A 12548-nucleotide genomic window follows, 5' to 3' on the forward strand; every position below is an offset into this window, starting at 1 on the left:
ACACTGGAACACTTCATGTGGCATGTGGGGACAACAGTTGCTTTAATGGCTTGAGACTTTTCTTTAGTACAAGTACTAGTGTCATTCTTCAACTATTCCATTTGGGGCTCAGCTGAGTGGCTGACGGAGAGGAATTGGCACGGCCCTGTGTAGGTTTGGCAGTGGAGGGAGAGTGGCAAGTAGCCAAAACTTAAATACATTATGTAGTTATATTATATTGAATATTATATTACGTTTAAATATATATATATATATATATATTTAAACAAAATAAATAAAATATGATAATACTATCTATACTAACAAAAAGTATTAAATTAAAATAACAGTAAACTTAAGTTTAAGGCGGTGCTGCTGGTTTTAGCAGTCAATAAGTGAAATGTCAAAGTTTTGCGTTTTGCTCTGAAACCAGCGCTACATACCCAAGATTTATGTTTTCATTTCAAATGGAACTGAATCTTATATAGGCTAGTATTAAAGTTAGTAATTCTAAAAAAAACACAAATTAATTAGTAGAAGTTATCACACCACCACCTGATTGATGTCATTAACGACAGTACGAACGCAATATGCGACATGGATTTACAATTCAACTTTTTGCGCCAAAAGCCCTTAGAGAAACAGCTGTGACCTAGTTTCTCTAACAATGCATTGTACCATGGTAGCTAAGCAGCAAGTTATGTCATAGTTCAGGAAATGCACCGCTGGTCTATAATACCTGGAAAAATCTGTGATGATCACATGAATGGCTGTTGTTCATCTGACACAGGAAACCTCTGGAAGTACTTGACTTGAAATGTGACATTTTTGCTCAATTGATTACAAGAGTAATCACGTTAAAACTGCATGAAAAATGACGGCATGACAATATAGCCTATAACCCCAGCCTATAACCCCACTTCACACTTTCAAGAGTATTATTTCAACTTTCTGACATAGACACTGATTCACGAGTTCACGCTTACATATAATTAGCTGAGGTATGGTATGCGTATTTGGCGTGCTGTCCGGCGTGCCCCGTTTAATTATAAAGTGAACTCGAAGTGAGGAGATGGGGTGGAGGAGGGATGCTGATTAACCGTCAATGGATAGAGGTAAGTCGGCAATATTTATACTGTGGGATTGATTACTAGATTATGGTCCACCTGTGTTGATTAGGCTAAGTATCTGCGATATAAAAATGTATCGCTCCCATTATAATCAACAAACCTGAGTAAAGCACCCATTAGGGTAGTGCTTTGCTGACATATAGCACAAAAATGTATAGTATACAAATAATAGATTTTTAAGGATGTCCCTGGCCCCACATGGGGAAACCTTATTTTTTTTTTTTTTTTTTTTTTTTTTGCAGTAATACAAAGCTAATAGTAAAAGATGCAAAAATGAACAAGATGGTGTATTTACAGAATGTACCAGCATGGGTGAATGAGTCTAGACATGTAAGACAGCTAAACCTTGAGATGTGTAGTCAAAAAGGTTTTAAGGGACCTTTGACAACACTCGGTGTGGTGTGAGTAAGTGAGGACTTAATATTAATCAGAAGTCACAATGCTTGAACTCATCTTCAGTTTCTCCACCAGAACTGAGTTGATTTGAGAAACATCTCATTAATCATGCAATGAAATTTCTATGACTAACCTTACAGTAAAGTGGCGATCAAGAATACATGAATAGTCAGATGGTTAATCAGCTGAGCCTGTTGTAAAATTCTCTTCACAAGTGTGACATATTTAAATTATTAGAGGGCCACTTGTTTAATAGAAACTACCTCTGTATTGTTCCGTGCAACACAGAGAGCTTAGAGCTGATATGATTCAGAGTTGCATTTGTGTTATACAATAAAATAACAAAGAGGTAAAAGGGGAGTAAAGAACCAGGAAGGGCAGGTGTGAAAGTCCAAGGAGCACAAACATAACAGCTATGTTGTGGTATGGGTGAACAGTGATGGTGATGGGCTTAAAGGTCACTGGCTTGCTGGCAGCCCTGCCATGTGACACATATGAACCTCGAGGACATGTTATGCATGAACCCACTAAAAGCATAGAAGAAATACAAATACTGTACATGGATCACAGATACATGGCAGCAGTGATGAAGTATAATATCTATCTGGTACTTGCATTGTCCAGAAATAAAAATTAAATGCTCCTAAGCCTACTTCTACCACAGAAAAAAAGAAGAAAAAAAGTACAGAAGTCAAAATTATGAGATGAAAGTTCGAAACTTTTGTCATATGTTTTTTTTTATTTCCCCCTATTTTTCTCATAATTGTAATGTAGTATCTCATAATTTTTGCATTTTTTTATAATTATGATTGACAAAATTATGATAATTAATAATGATTTTCACAAATTATGTATTTATTAGTGGTGTGCATAGATTAATTTTTTAATCTAGATTAATCTCACTGTAATCTTGGAATTAATCTAGATTAAAATGGCTCATTTGAATTCTGCCGAAGGCATTTAGAAAATGTGTTCTACCCAAATAAAATAATGACTAAAAGTAAGTCTTTTAGAACGGGTTTCTCAAGCAAGGTGGTGTGTTAGACCAGGGGCTCATCTCCTGTTTCCAAAATGCAACACAAACTGCTTGAGAAAGCTGTAAACTAATTCCACATTGCACAAGGTGCAAACAACCTTAAGGCTTCAGCTGCATCCATGTTAGCACGTCACGTTTGATGTGGTAATTTCACAGTAGGCATACACACAGGTTTAAAGACTCGTTCTCGCCCCCTACAGATTTGGCTAGGTATACATCCGCGCTAAAATATCAAGGTGAAAGTCATCATAGCTCACGTAGTATAGACCCAGCTCCCAACCAAACTTTGAAAATAGAACAGCGATATTTTTTTTATCGCCCGATAAGAGTCTCCTGTTAACGCAGCACATTAATGCCGGTAATGGCCCACCACTAGTATTATTATTTTTTTAGGCAGAAATTCGCTTTCATTGAAATCCCGTCATGCTGTCATAGGTAGGAGATAACAAAAAAAAAAATAATAAAATAAAATAAAAAAAAAAAAAAAATATATATATATATATATATATATATATATATATATATATATATATATAAAGATAAATTTTTTTATTAATTAATTTTTGAAAACCTAATTATGTTCCATATTATACATTATATAAAATAAAGAAAGAGGCAGGAAGTAAGTTAACCCAACCCAAATCCGTGTGCTGTTAAACATGAGAGTCTAGCACAGTGAAGTGGTGAGAAGAACTGTTGATTGAATTCTGACAGCTGGGTGTATCCGGTCTCCTCCACCCCCTCTGAATAATAAAGTGGTGATAAGTTTACCCAAGCCGGACAAAGCCCCATGGGATCGATAATGAGGCCAGTTGTTAATTAATGTGAAGTTCTCCTGTTCTCTGTATGCTCTGTGAATCCCAATTAGACTGAAGCTTAACAACATGTTGCACTTGATTTTCAGTTCACTTCAAAGCTCAGGCTCCTTCTGCTGTTTTCAGCATCCCTGCTTTCTCAAAGTCTTTATACTAAAGGGCACGCTGCATGGCATGGAGGAAAGACAGCAATGTGTACACCTCTACTTAGATGCCACCATAGCTTCTACTACTAGCATGTGAAAATGCTGGATGATTCTACAAAATTACAGCCAACCAGAATAGTGTGTGCAATCTGACTTTGCTGCAGCCTGGAATTAAACTACTGGTTTCGTCTGGTAAGAGGAGAACTGGCCCCCCGACTGAGTCTGGTTTTTCCCAAGATGTACTATCTCTTTTTATCAATTTAGTATATTCTTGCTGAATAAATGTATACATTTTATTTAAAAATAAGAAAAGAGAAAAAAAAGAAAAAAACAATGCTATCACTTTAAAAAAAAATTAACAGTAGTCTATTGTTACAAGTTGGGTGTGTGCTAAACGTAAGACAAAGTGCTTGAGGATGATAGTGATCAAAATGAGGAGTTTACTGGATGACGACGTAGAATACAGACTACACACAACACCACATTAACTTCACAATAGGTTAAGATACAAATACATTAAGTAACATTCACATTCAGATGCACATTCAATCACGGACGAAGAAGAACTAAACAGACAGGGTATTTAAACACACAGGAGGTAATGAGGGAACTGGAGACAGGTGGGGAATAATCAATTAACAAAACAAGAACAGGAAGACCAAATAAGGAAACGGAAAAAGTTCATAAACATAACAGTTCGCCCCCTCCCGGAAAGGTGCGTCCTCGCACCGCAAGAGGGGCTCGGAGGCTGGAGGCGGAGACAGGGCCTTAACATGCCAAAGCTGGAGACTGGCAGTCCAGCGGCGAACCATCATAACACTGAGGGTGAGCTGTGGGACAGACTGGCACCAGCAGAGATGACGTCGAGGAACTGGCTGGTCTAGGAGGAGGAGAGAGGGGAAGGATGGGAGGAAACACAGGAGGATCAGGGCTGGACGGAACCAGCGGAAGTGGAGCAGGGGTACTGGCAGGTCTAGGAGAAGGTGGGAGAGGGAGGCTGGGAGGGAATGCAGGAGACACAGGAAATTCAGAGCTGGGCGGAACCAGCGGAGAAGCAGAAAATTCAGAGCTGGGCGGAACCAGCGGGGACACAGAAAATTCAGAGCTGGGCGGAACCAGCGGAGACACAGAAAATTCATAGCTGGGCAGAACCAGCGGAAATGGAGCAGAGGAACTGACTGGAGGAGGTAGGAGTGGGAGACTGAGAGGGTATACAGGGGGATCAGGGCTGGACGGAACCAGCGGGGAAACGGAAAATTCAGGGATTACCTCCATAGACCAGTCTATAAGGTCCATAAGTTGCTCCATATCATTGCCAGAAACCAAAAACAGCTCACCCTCAGTCGCAGAAGTGTGGGCAGGGCTTTCCACGCCCTCGATCTCCACTAAAACTCCCACGGCGCACGGTGTTGTCGGCTCACACACCTGGTCAGTCGCGCTGTCGAGGTCCTGCTCCCTGTCAGTGAAAGGCTCGGGCTCTGCAGCTGCGGTGGGCTCTAGCTCCGTGCGGCGTGATGGCGACTGGCTGGTCTCTGGGTCGGGAGTGGGGCTGGAGATATCATCTTCGGCGGTGCTGATGGTCCATGAAGATCCATTTTTCTCCAGCACCCACTCCACGAAAGCGGCGAAATCCTCTCGGGACCGTTTGCTGGTAGGCGTGCCTTACACCGCTCGCTCAGGCCGGTGTAGAAGTTGGAGAGCGAGCGGTCGGGGAAGTGGGTAAGGCACGCCAGATCTAGAAAGTCCCTGGTATGGTCCTCCAGCGAACGGTCCAGTTACTCCAGGCATAGGAGACGGACTGTTGGAATGCCATTCCGGGAGAGGGAGAAAACAAACCAAAAAGAAAGAAAAACTCCGCTAACTAAACTGTTTAGGTCCGTGATTCTGTTACAAGTTGGGTATGTGCTAAACGTAAGACAAAGTGCTCAAGGAGGATAGTGATCAAAATGAGGAGTTTACTGGATGACAACGGAGAATACAGACTATACACAACACCACATTAACTTCACAATAGGTTAAGATACAAATACATTGTTACATTCACATTCAGATGCACATTCAATCACGGACGAAGAAGAACTAAACAGACAGGGTATTTAAACACACAGGAGGTAATGAGGGAACTGGAGACAGGCGGGGAATAATCAATTAACAAAACAAGAACAGGAAGACCAAATAAGGAAACGGAAAGTTCATAAACGTAACATCTATATTGTTAAAAAATATTTCTAGTTTGAATAAATGCTGTTCTTTTTAACTTTTCATTCCTCAAAAAATCCTGAAAAAAATATTTTAGCACAGGTTCCAAATAAATATTCAATATATTCAATTTTTTAAAATTTTAAGTTACATAATGGCACCACGACCATTCATTTAATCCATCTTTTTTTAATGTGTGACCTAATGCCACAGATATTTAACATCCTGACATCCTGCAAGGATTTACTTGGCCCAGGATCTTATCGTAATGTTTCATTTTACGGCCAATTAAGTGATTTCCAGATATCTAATCATGAATCTGTCAGGCAGACTCCACAGATCTTATTCTGCAGTGTGTGAAGGTTTAGCTGGCTTCACAGTTTACCACTGCTTTGCTTCATTTCTCCTATGGTCAGTGGGGTAAGACCTGCACTGCAGTAAAGTACCTCAATGACTATGTATACCATTAAAGTGCTATTGAGTTTCTGTCTAATCGCCAGCACCTACAATCTCTCACTGTCCCTCTGCTCAGCCCTCTCTATTATCAGGCCCCTCCAGCCAGCATGGCTCAACATCACATAGGCATAGACAAGATTGCCATACCTTGACAGAGTCTGCATTAGTTTCAGCCATTCAAACCTTGCTTTAAGGTCTGTGTGAGGCAGGATGTGATGTATCCTTGTGATTCTGGGCTAACCCATATCCATTCATCTATGTAAGCCTTAGCAATTCTGTTCCTCTGGGAGAGATTGGGGTCTCAATCTCATATAGCTGCTTGTGAAGACCCTTGTAGTAATTGAAACGAGGCTCTGCGTCATGAAACAGACGGAGTGAATCCTTCATATGGCTGTGGGAAAGGCCTTTTCTGAAGAGCAAATAAAGGAAAAATCATTGGTTTCAAAGAGTGGGGTGATGTTTGGTACACAGTGGGGTCAAAACAAGGGGTCAAGACTTGTCTGGTTAAGATGATGCCATTATCCCCCTGCTGGTATATACTAGAACTACACCATCTGGTTTTAAAATCTTTCCCCATTGACTACAATTAAAATTTAGTTGTGTATTCTGACTAAACATGTTTTGCAAGCAACTTATATGCAGTATAAATTTTCTTTAGCAGATTTCAAATTGTGTTATATTTTGAGTTAACAAATAATACTGAACATTTGCAAACCCTCAGGCCATCCAAAATGTTGGTGAGTTTGTTTCTTCATTGGAAAAAAATTTGGAGAAATTAAGTATTACATCATTTGGTCATCAGTGGGTTCTCTGTAGTGAATGGGTGCCATCAGAATTAGTCCAAACAGCTGAACAATATAATAATCCTCAAGTAAACCAGATGACTCCAATATTTCCAATTATTTATTTTTCAACTCTATACAATGTAGCATTATTAGACAAAAGTTTGATAGCTTCACTTTCCCAAAAACTGAAGATAACAGAAAGTTTCAAATTTCCAAATGCTTCAAGGCTGCATTTATTTTATATATTGATATATATTGCATTTTATTTCATATGTATTTCAATGAACAGAAACCATTTTTATGATTTTAGTTGTAGATTTATTTAATAACAGCAACACAGCAGCTGAACAACTTCAATTAAGATGAATGGAAATGTTAATGCTAACATTTTTCTGGCTATTACCAGTCTCATAACTACAATGATTTCCATGCTTAAAGGGTACATAACATACACAGTTTCACCTAATCTCATGTTAATCTTGAGTACCTATAGAGTAGTACTGCATCCTTCATATATCCAAAAAGTCTTTAGTTTTATCATATTTGTAAAAGAAAAATACAGCTTTCCGAATCTTTCCAAAAACGCACTTATTTAGAGGCATTTTCAAACATATCCTACGCAGCACTGCAGACGATTTTGAAGCACGTTGATGTGCACGGTCTCGCTCTCCTCTGGCCAAGTGTGCGCGGGCGCACTTTTCTGGGAGAAATGCTTATATAAGGAGTTCCACTCTATCTTCCGCTCTTGTCTACGTCATTAGATCCTCAATCGTAAAAAAACAGCCGAAACTTGTACCAACCAAGATTTTCGGCACAGAAATTCTAAGTCATTCTTCTAAATTATTTTTTAATTATTACTTTGGCCATGTTTAGCATGAGAATCCATCTCTTTAACAATGTGAACAACTCTGAATACACGAAACACCATTGTACCCCCCACCCCCTTTAAAATAACTGAATTATGTGTATTAAAATATTGATATTCCTGCTTTGTAAATTCCACAAGGAGCACATCATGTATTTGTCTAGAAAGGAAACAAGAGAGATTAATAAAGACGAGTAATCAGACATGATGTTGAAGCCAGACTTCCTCAGGCATTCCCTTGATCAGAGCCTAAATCGCGAATCCCACAACATCCTCTGTATTAGAGTACTCCAATATTTCATTGAAAGGCCTTTTCTTTTCTTGGGTTTCAATGCATTTTATCACATAAAACAGTTTGGTCCTTAAAAGCTCAGTCTAGGCTGCAGGCAGTAATTTGGTGCATGGAATGAATGGGAACTTTAGTGTGTGATCTGGGGTGCAATTTTCAAACATTTGTCACATCATCTGATTTGTGGGACAGCTTGGGCCTATTCATCAGGCCCTGCTGTCACTGGGCAATGAATTTATATTCCTCATCCACATACTCAGAAAGCATCAACAGAGGCTCCGCTTGTCAGTCTCACAGCCTCCATGTCTATCACCTCTGCTGTTGTTGTTGTTGTTCTTTTCCGTCACTGCATTCTTTATGATGTATCATTATTAGACAAATACACAATAACAGGATTATTTTAATAGCTTAATTTAGTCCTCTGGCCAAGTTGAATTTTAGCAAAACTTGATACTTGTTTTTTTTTTTTTTTTTCTGGATACTGATGAATAAAAAGTTCTAAATAACAGCACTGATTTAAAAAAATAATATAATATAATATAATATACATTTGTTTAATGCATCCTTGCAGAATTAAATTATTTTTTCCCTTAAAAAAACAATCTTAATGACCCCCAAACTTATGAATGGTAGTGTATATTTTAATTTATTGTAAAGGAAACAGGTCAATTTAGCTCAAAGGGAATCATTTAAGATTTTAAAGGGAATTTGAACAGAATCACTGTTTCACGGCTGATCACTGAGACGCCCTGCGATTCACTGAACGAGCCGTTTAACATCAAATCTGTGCTGGATATTAATATCCAAAGTATAGTAAAAACACTATCAATTAGCACAGTAACAAGATCGGCAGTTTAAGACATTAACTTGTAAGCACAAAACACAAGATACTTAGAGAATGGAAATATGGAATCCCAAGTTTACAGCAATACGTTAAATTGCATAAACATGAACAACCATCAATCACTTAATTAACCCTCGCACTGAGTTCCTCAATGAGGTTAAAATTATATTAGATACACCAGCACAAATGTCTGAAGGTACATTGCCTGTGTAAAGTTGTCGCTGATTGGCTGGAAGTTCAGTAGTCCTTGAAGTGACGTCTTGAGAAGGCCCGTGGTGTGTTGGGCGTTGGCTGAAGATGCAGAGAGTTGTGTGTAGCTGGCTGAAGTTGAACTCGACGTTACAAAACTTAACTCAGAACACGAAACTCTCAAACGGAAAAGAAAAGAAGTAAAGTTTGACGAGACTATAGCTGGTGTTTCTTCTCATCGTGGCTAAGTAGCAACCGGCGTGCAGGCTGAAGCACAGGGGTATCATAAATCATGTGTTTATCTTACCAAGCATGTGGTCCGAATTTTCCCGCTCTTGCAGGGTATAATTTTGGACATGATTCTTATAACACCATGTGTCCATCACAAACATACCAAACATGATTATGAATCCTTAAGTTATCCCATAGTTATTAAAAGACATACACAATAAGTGAATATAAGATTATAGTCAAATGTGTGGGTTACATATAAATGAATATGGAGTTAAGCGATGGACTGGTTCATTTATAAGTCTTTTTGAGTTCATTCTGGTCCATATATATGTACAAAAGACAGTTTATTTGCCATTCTCTTCACAAAGACTTCTGTGGAGAGACCGGAGGTTCAAAGCCCCTTCCCCCTTAGGAATTTCAGTCTGGTTTTGTTAGGTGGGGGAAGTCCATGGAAGTGTTTACCTCTCATGGGTTTACATGTGATGTCCAGCGTTGCATTTCAATTACGAACAACAAATTTGACAAATCTCTTCTCTGAATTGAAATTGTCAATAATTGTTCTAGTGGTGTTAATGTTGAAAGCTGTTCTGTGAAAGCTTTGGTTGGTTGGTTATCTTGCTTGGGACTTGTGGCACAGAATGTTTTATGACTTCCTGAGGAATTCGGCTTGTGTTTCAAACACAGCCCTGATCGACTCTTTAATTTGTCTGGTTCGAGTCATTTCGGCTACATTATTCATTATTTATTTGATTATTTTTTCATTTGAGTTATTGTTGCTATGATGTCTAACAAAATCTTTTGATGTAAGAATCAAAATATTGATCAAAGTACATTTTGATGAAAATCTTAAATTGTTAACATCATTCAAAAGAATTTAGATTAATTAATGGTTTATTGTGAGGATTACAAAAGATGTTGTTGATATTCGCAGTGCCATTGAGAAAGAACTTAATGGTACAGTAATGCATATGAAGGCTTGTGTCAGTGGCCAAATTATAAAAAATGTGTTTGTGATATTATGTAACATATATATTTTTCTATCAATTCTGTACCATCTTTAATTTTGAGTTTAAAATTTGCTACCTGTTTTTCTGCTCTGGGTCAGATGGAGTAATAATATTGAATGTTTTCACTGGAGCTCACAAATACTCAATTAACACAGACTCGTATGATGTCAAACTAACATCCTCGTTCAAACCACTGGCCCGCTCACAGAGACACAATATTGGATTGCCCCTTTAGCTTCATGAGGCAGGACCTCATTAGTGACCAGTCTAACATGACCTTTATGTTGAAGGGTCTGTGATGCACACTTCTATGGTGGCAGTCTCATCAACAGGGATTAATAGAGAGCAGCTTTGGAAATTACTGCAGTGGTGCTGCTGATGGAGATGTCAGCTTTTATAGTGAGCACCACTACACTGTCTTTCCTCTTCTAACAGAGACCACACGTGGAATGAGATATAATCTACATTGATTTTTCAATGGCCACCTTCAACAGTGGTCACTCTATCCCCAAGTGTTAACAGGAGAGAGTGTATTGATTGTGATAAGGCTGCTGCTTTTGGTCAAAGAGCCACTGCAGGAGATTCCAGCGGAAGGTCTGGTCCTCTGGTTTGTCATATTAAGCCTCTCAGTTTTGGCTTGTGTCAGTGTTGTAATGTGGTTGAGGGATAAATCAATTATAGTGTGTGCAGGTGGTAATTCACTCCTATACTTTACATGCGCACAGAGGGGGGACAGATCATTTAGAAACGTGTAGACTTAAAATAGTTAAGCTATAAATGACCCTTATCTTCCTCATGTTGTTTCAAATCCATACATATTCTCAATGGGACACACTTGATATATGACAGTTTAGAGTGAGCAGGAACAACAAACAAAAAAGAGAGAGAGAGAGAGAGCGAGAGAGAGAGAGAGAGAGAGAGAGAGAATCCGTAAATATTTCTTATGGCTTTGTTAAATCTTGAATTTAGGAACAAGCTCGATTTTAATTTCAAGAATGAATTTTAATTCATTTTATTTTAATTTCAATGTAATTCTGCATTCTGTTTGCTTCAGACAACCACATTTCATTTTCAGGAGTCAGATTTAAAAAGACATTATGAATGGTTGACAATTATGCTAGAAGTATAACTTTTTTCCACACTCTTTTTTTTTATGTAAAACTTTGAAGATTGAAATCTACTGTTACTATGAAGTGTTTTTGTATAACAAGAATGTAGGCAAAGGTACTATTTTGCACTTTATGGAAACTATGGTTTTGGAGCGACATGAATACCAGTAAATGAATTTTCCTTTAAAGTAGATTTGTTTATTCTGCCCAAGTGAAATGGTCTTTGCTCAGCACAGCATCTAAGATCCAATCTCACTGTGAACATTCCTGGACCAAACAAACAAGGGAAATACATTTTGATCCAACGACACATAGCACATAATTAATTTGATGAGAGGAAGCATCACAATCTGTCAGTTCTTCCACTGACAGCAGCGATGGGGATAAAATTATTCCACAAACAAAGCTGAATATTTTGTCACAAGAGCCTTTAGATGTTACGCATCTTTGTAACTGCATTCCGCCGCTGTTTGTGCCTGAAACAAAACAAGATTTATGGCAATTGCAGACGATCAAACATGTATACAAGATGGAAATTAATGGCTGTCTCCTCAAAGTTCATGGCTGATTGTCCTTTGTGCTATGGTTCAGAGATGTGCAGAATTTTAATGAAAAAGTTGATCTGAAACACAGTGGCTCGGCGGTGCAGGGCAGACACAGACGCATGAAAAATGCATGGAGCTCTGTGTGTACCTCCAGCTTCACTCATCGAAATTCCACTCCCATTCCAACTGGCCAACAAGCAAGAATATCAATTATATTAGCAATTTGGGTGGCAGTGAGCAAGCGGGTAACTGTTGAGCAGCTCTCATGATGCACACCGCTCTGAATGCAGGCGATTGCCATTCAGCGTGCCATATTCAGCAGTCACCTCAGGAAAACATCCAACTTAACTGCTTTAATGGAGGCTGAAGTATTTTCACAAGAATGTATTCATTAACATACTGATTCATGTGGAGAATCAAACATCTCGGTGTAGGTTTCCTAAGTTCACCTCAAATGAGTGCCACTGTCTAATGGGAAACCTGTTACTATTAGCGTACTGCATAATTAACACATCCGGTCTCTC

At 38.7% G+C, this 12548-nt stretch overlaps 1 protein-coding gene across 1 annotated transcript in view; it reads left to right on the forward strand.

The window, feature by feature from the left end:
- The window catches only part of LOC132154238 (netrin-G1-like), a 62345-nt gene that overhangs the window by 22359 nt on the left and 27438 nt on the right, over positions 1 to 12548 (forward strand). The gene's annotated exons all lie outside the window — the stretch shown is intronic.

The sequence above is a fragment of the Carassius carassius genome, chromosome 12 (assembly GCF_963082965.1).
Source record: "Carassius carassius chromosome 12, fCarCar2.1, whole genome shotgun sequence".
Taxonomy (NCBI): domain Eukaryota; kingdom Metazoa; phylum Chordata; class Actinopteri; order Cypriniformes; family Cyprinidae; genus Carassius; species Carassius carassius.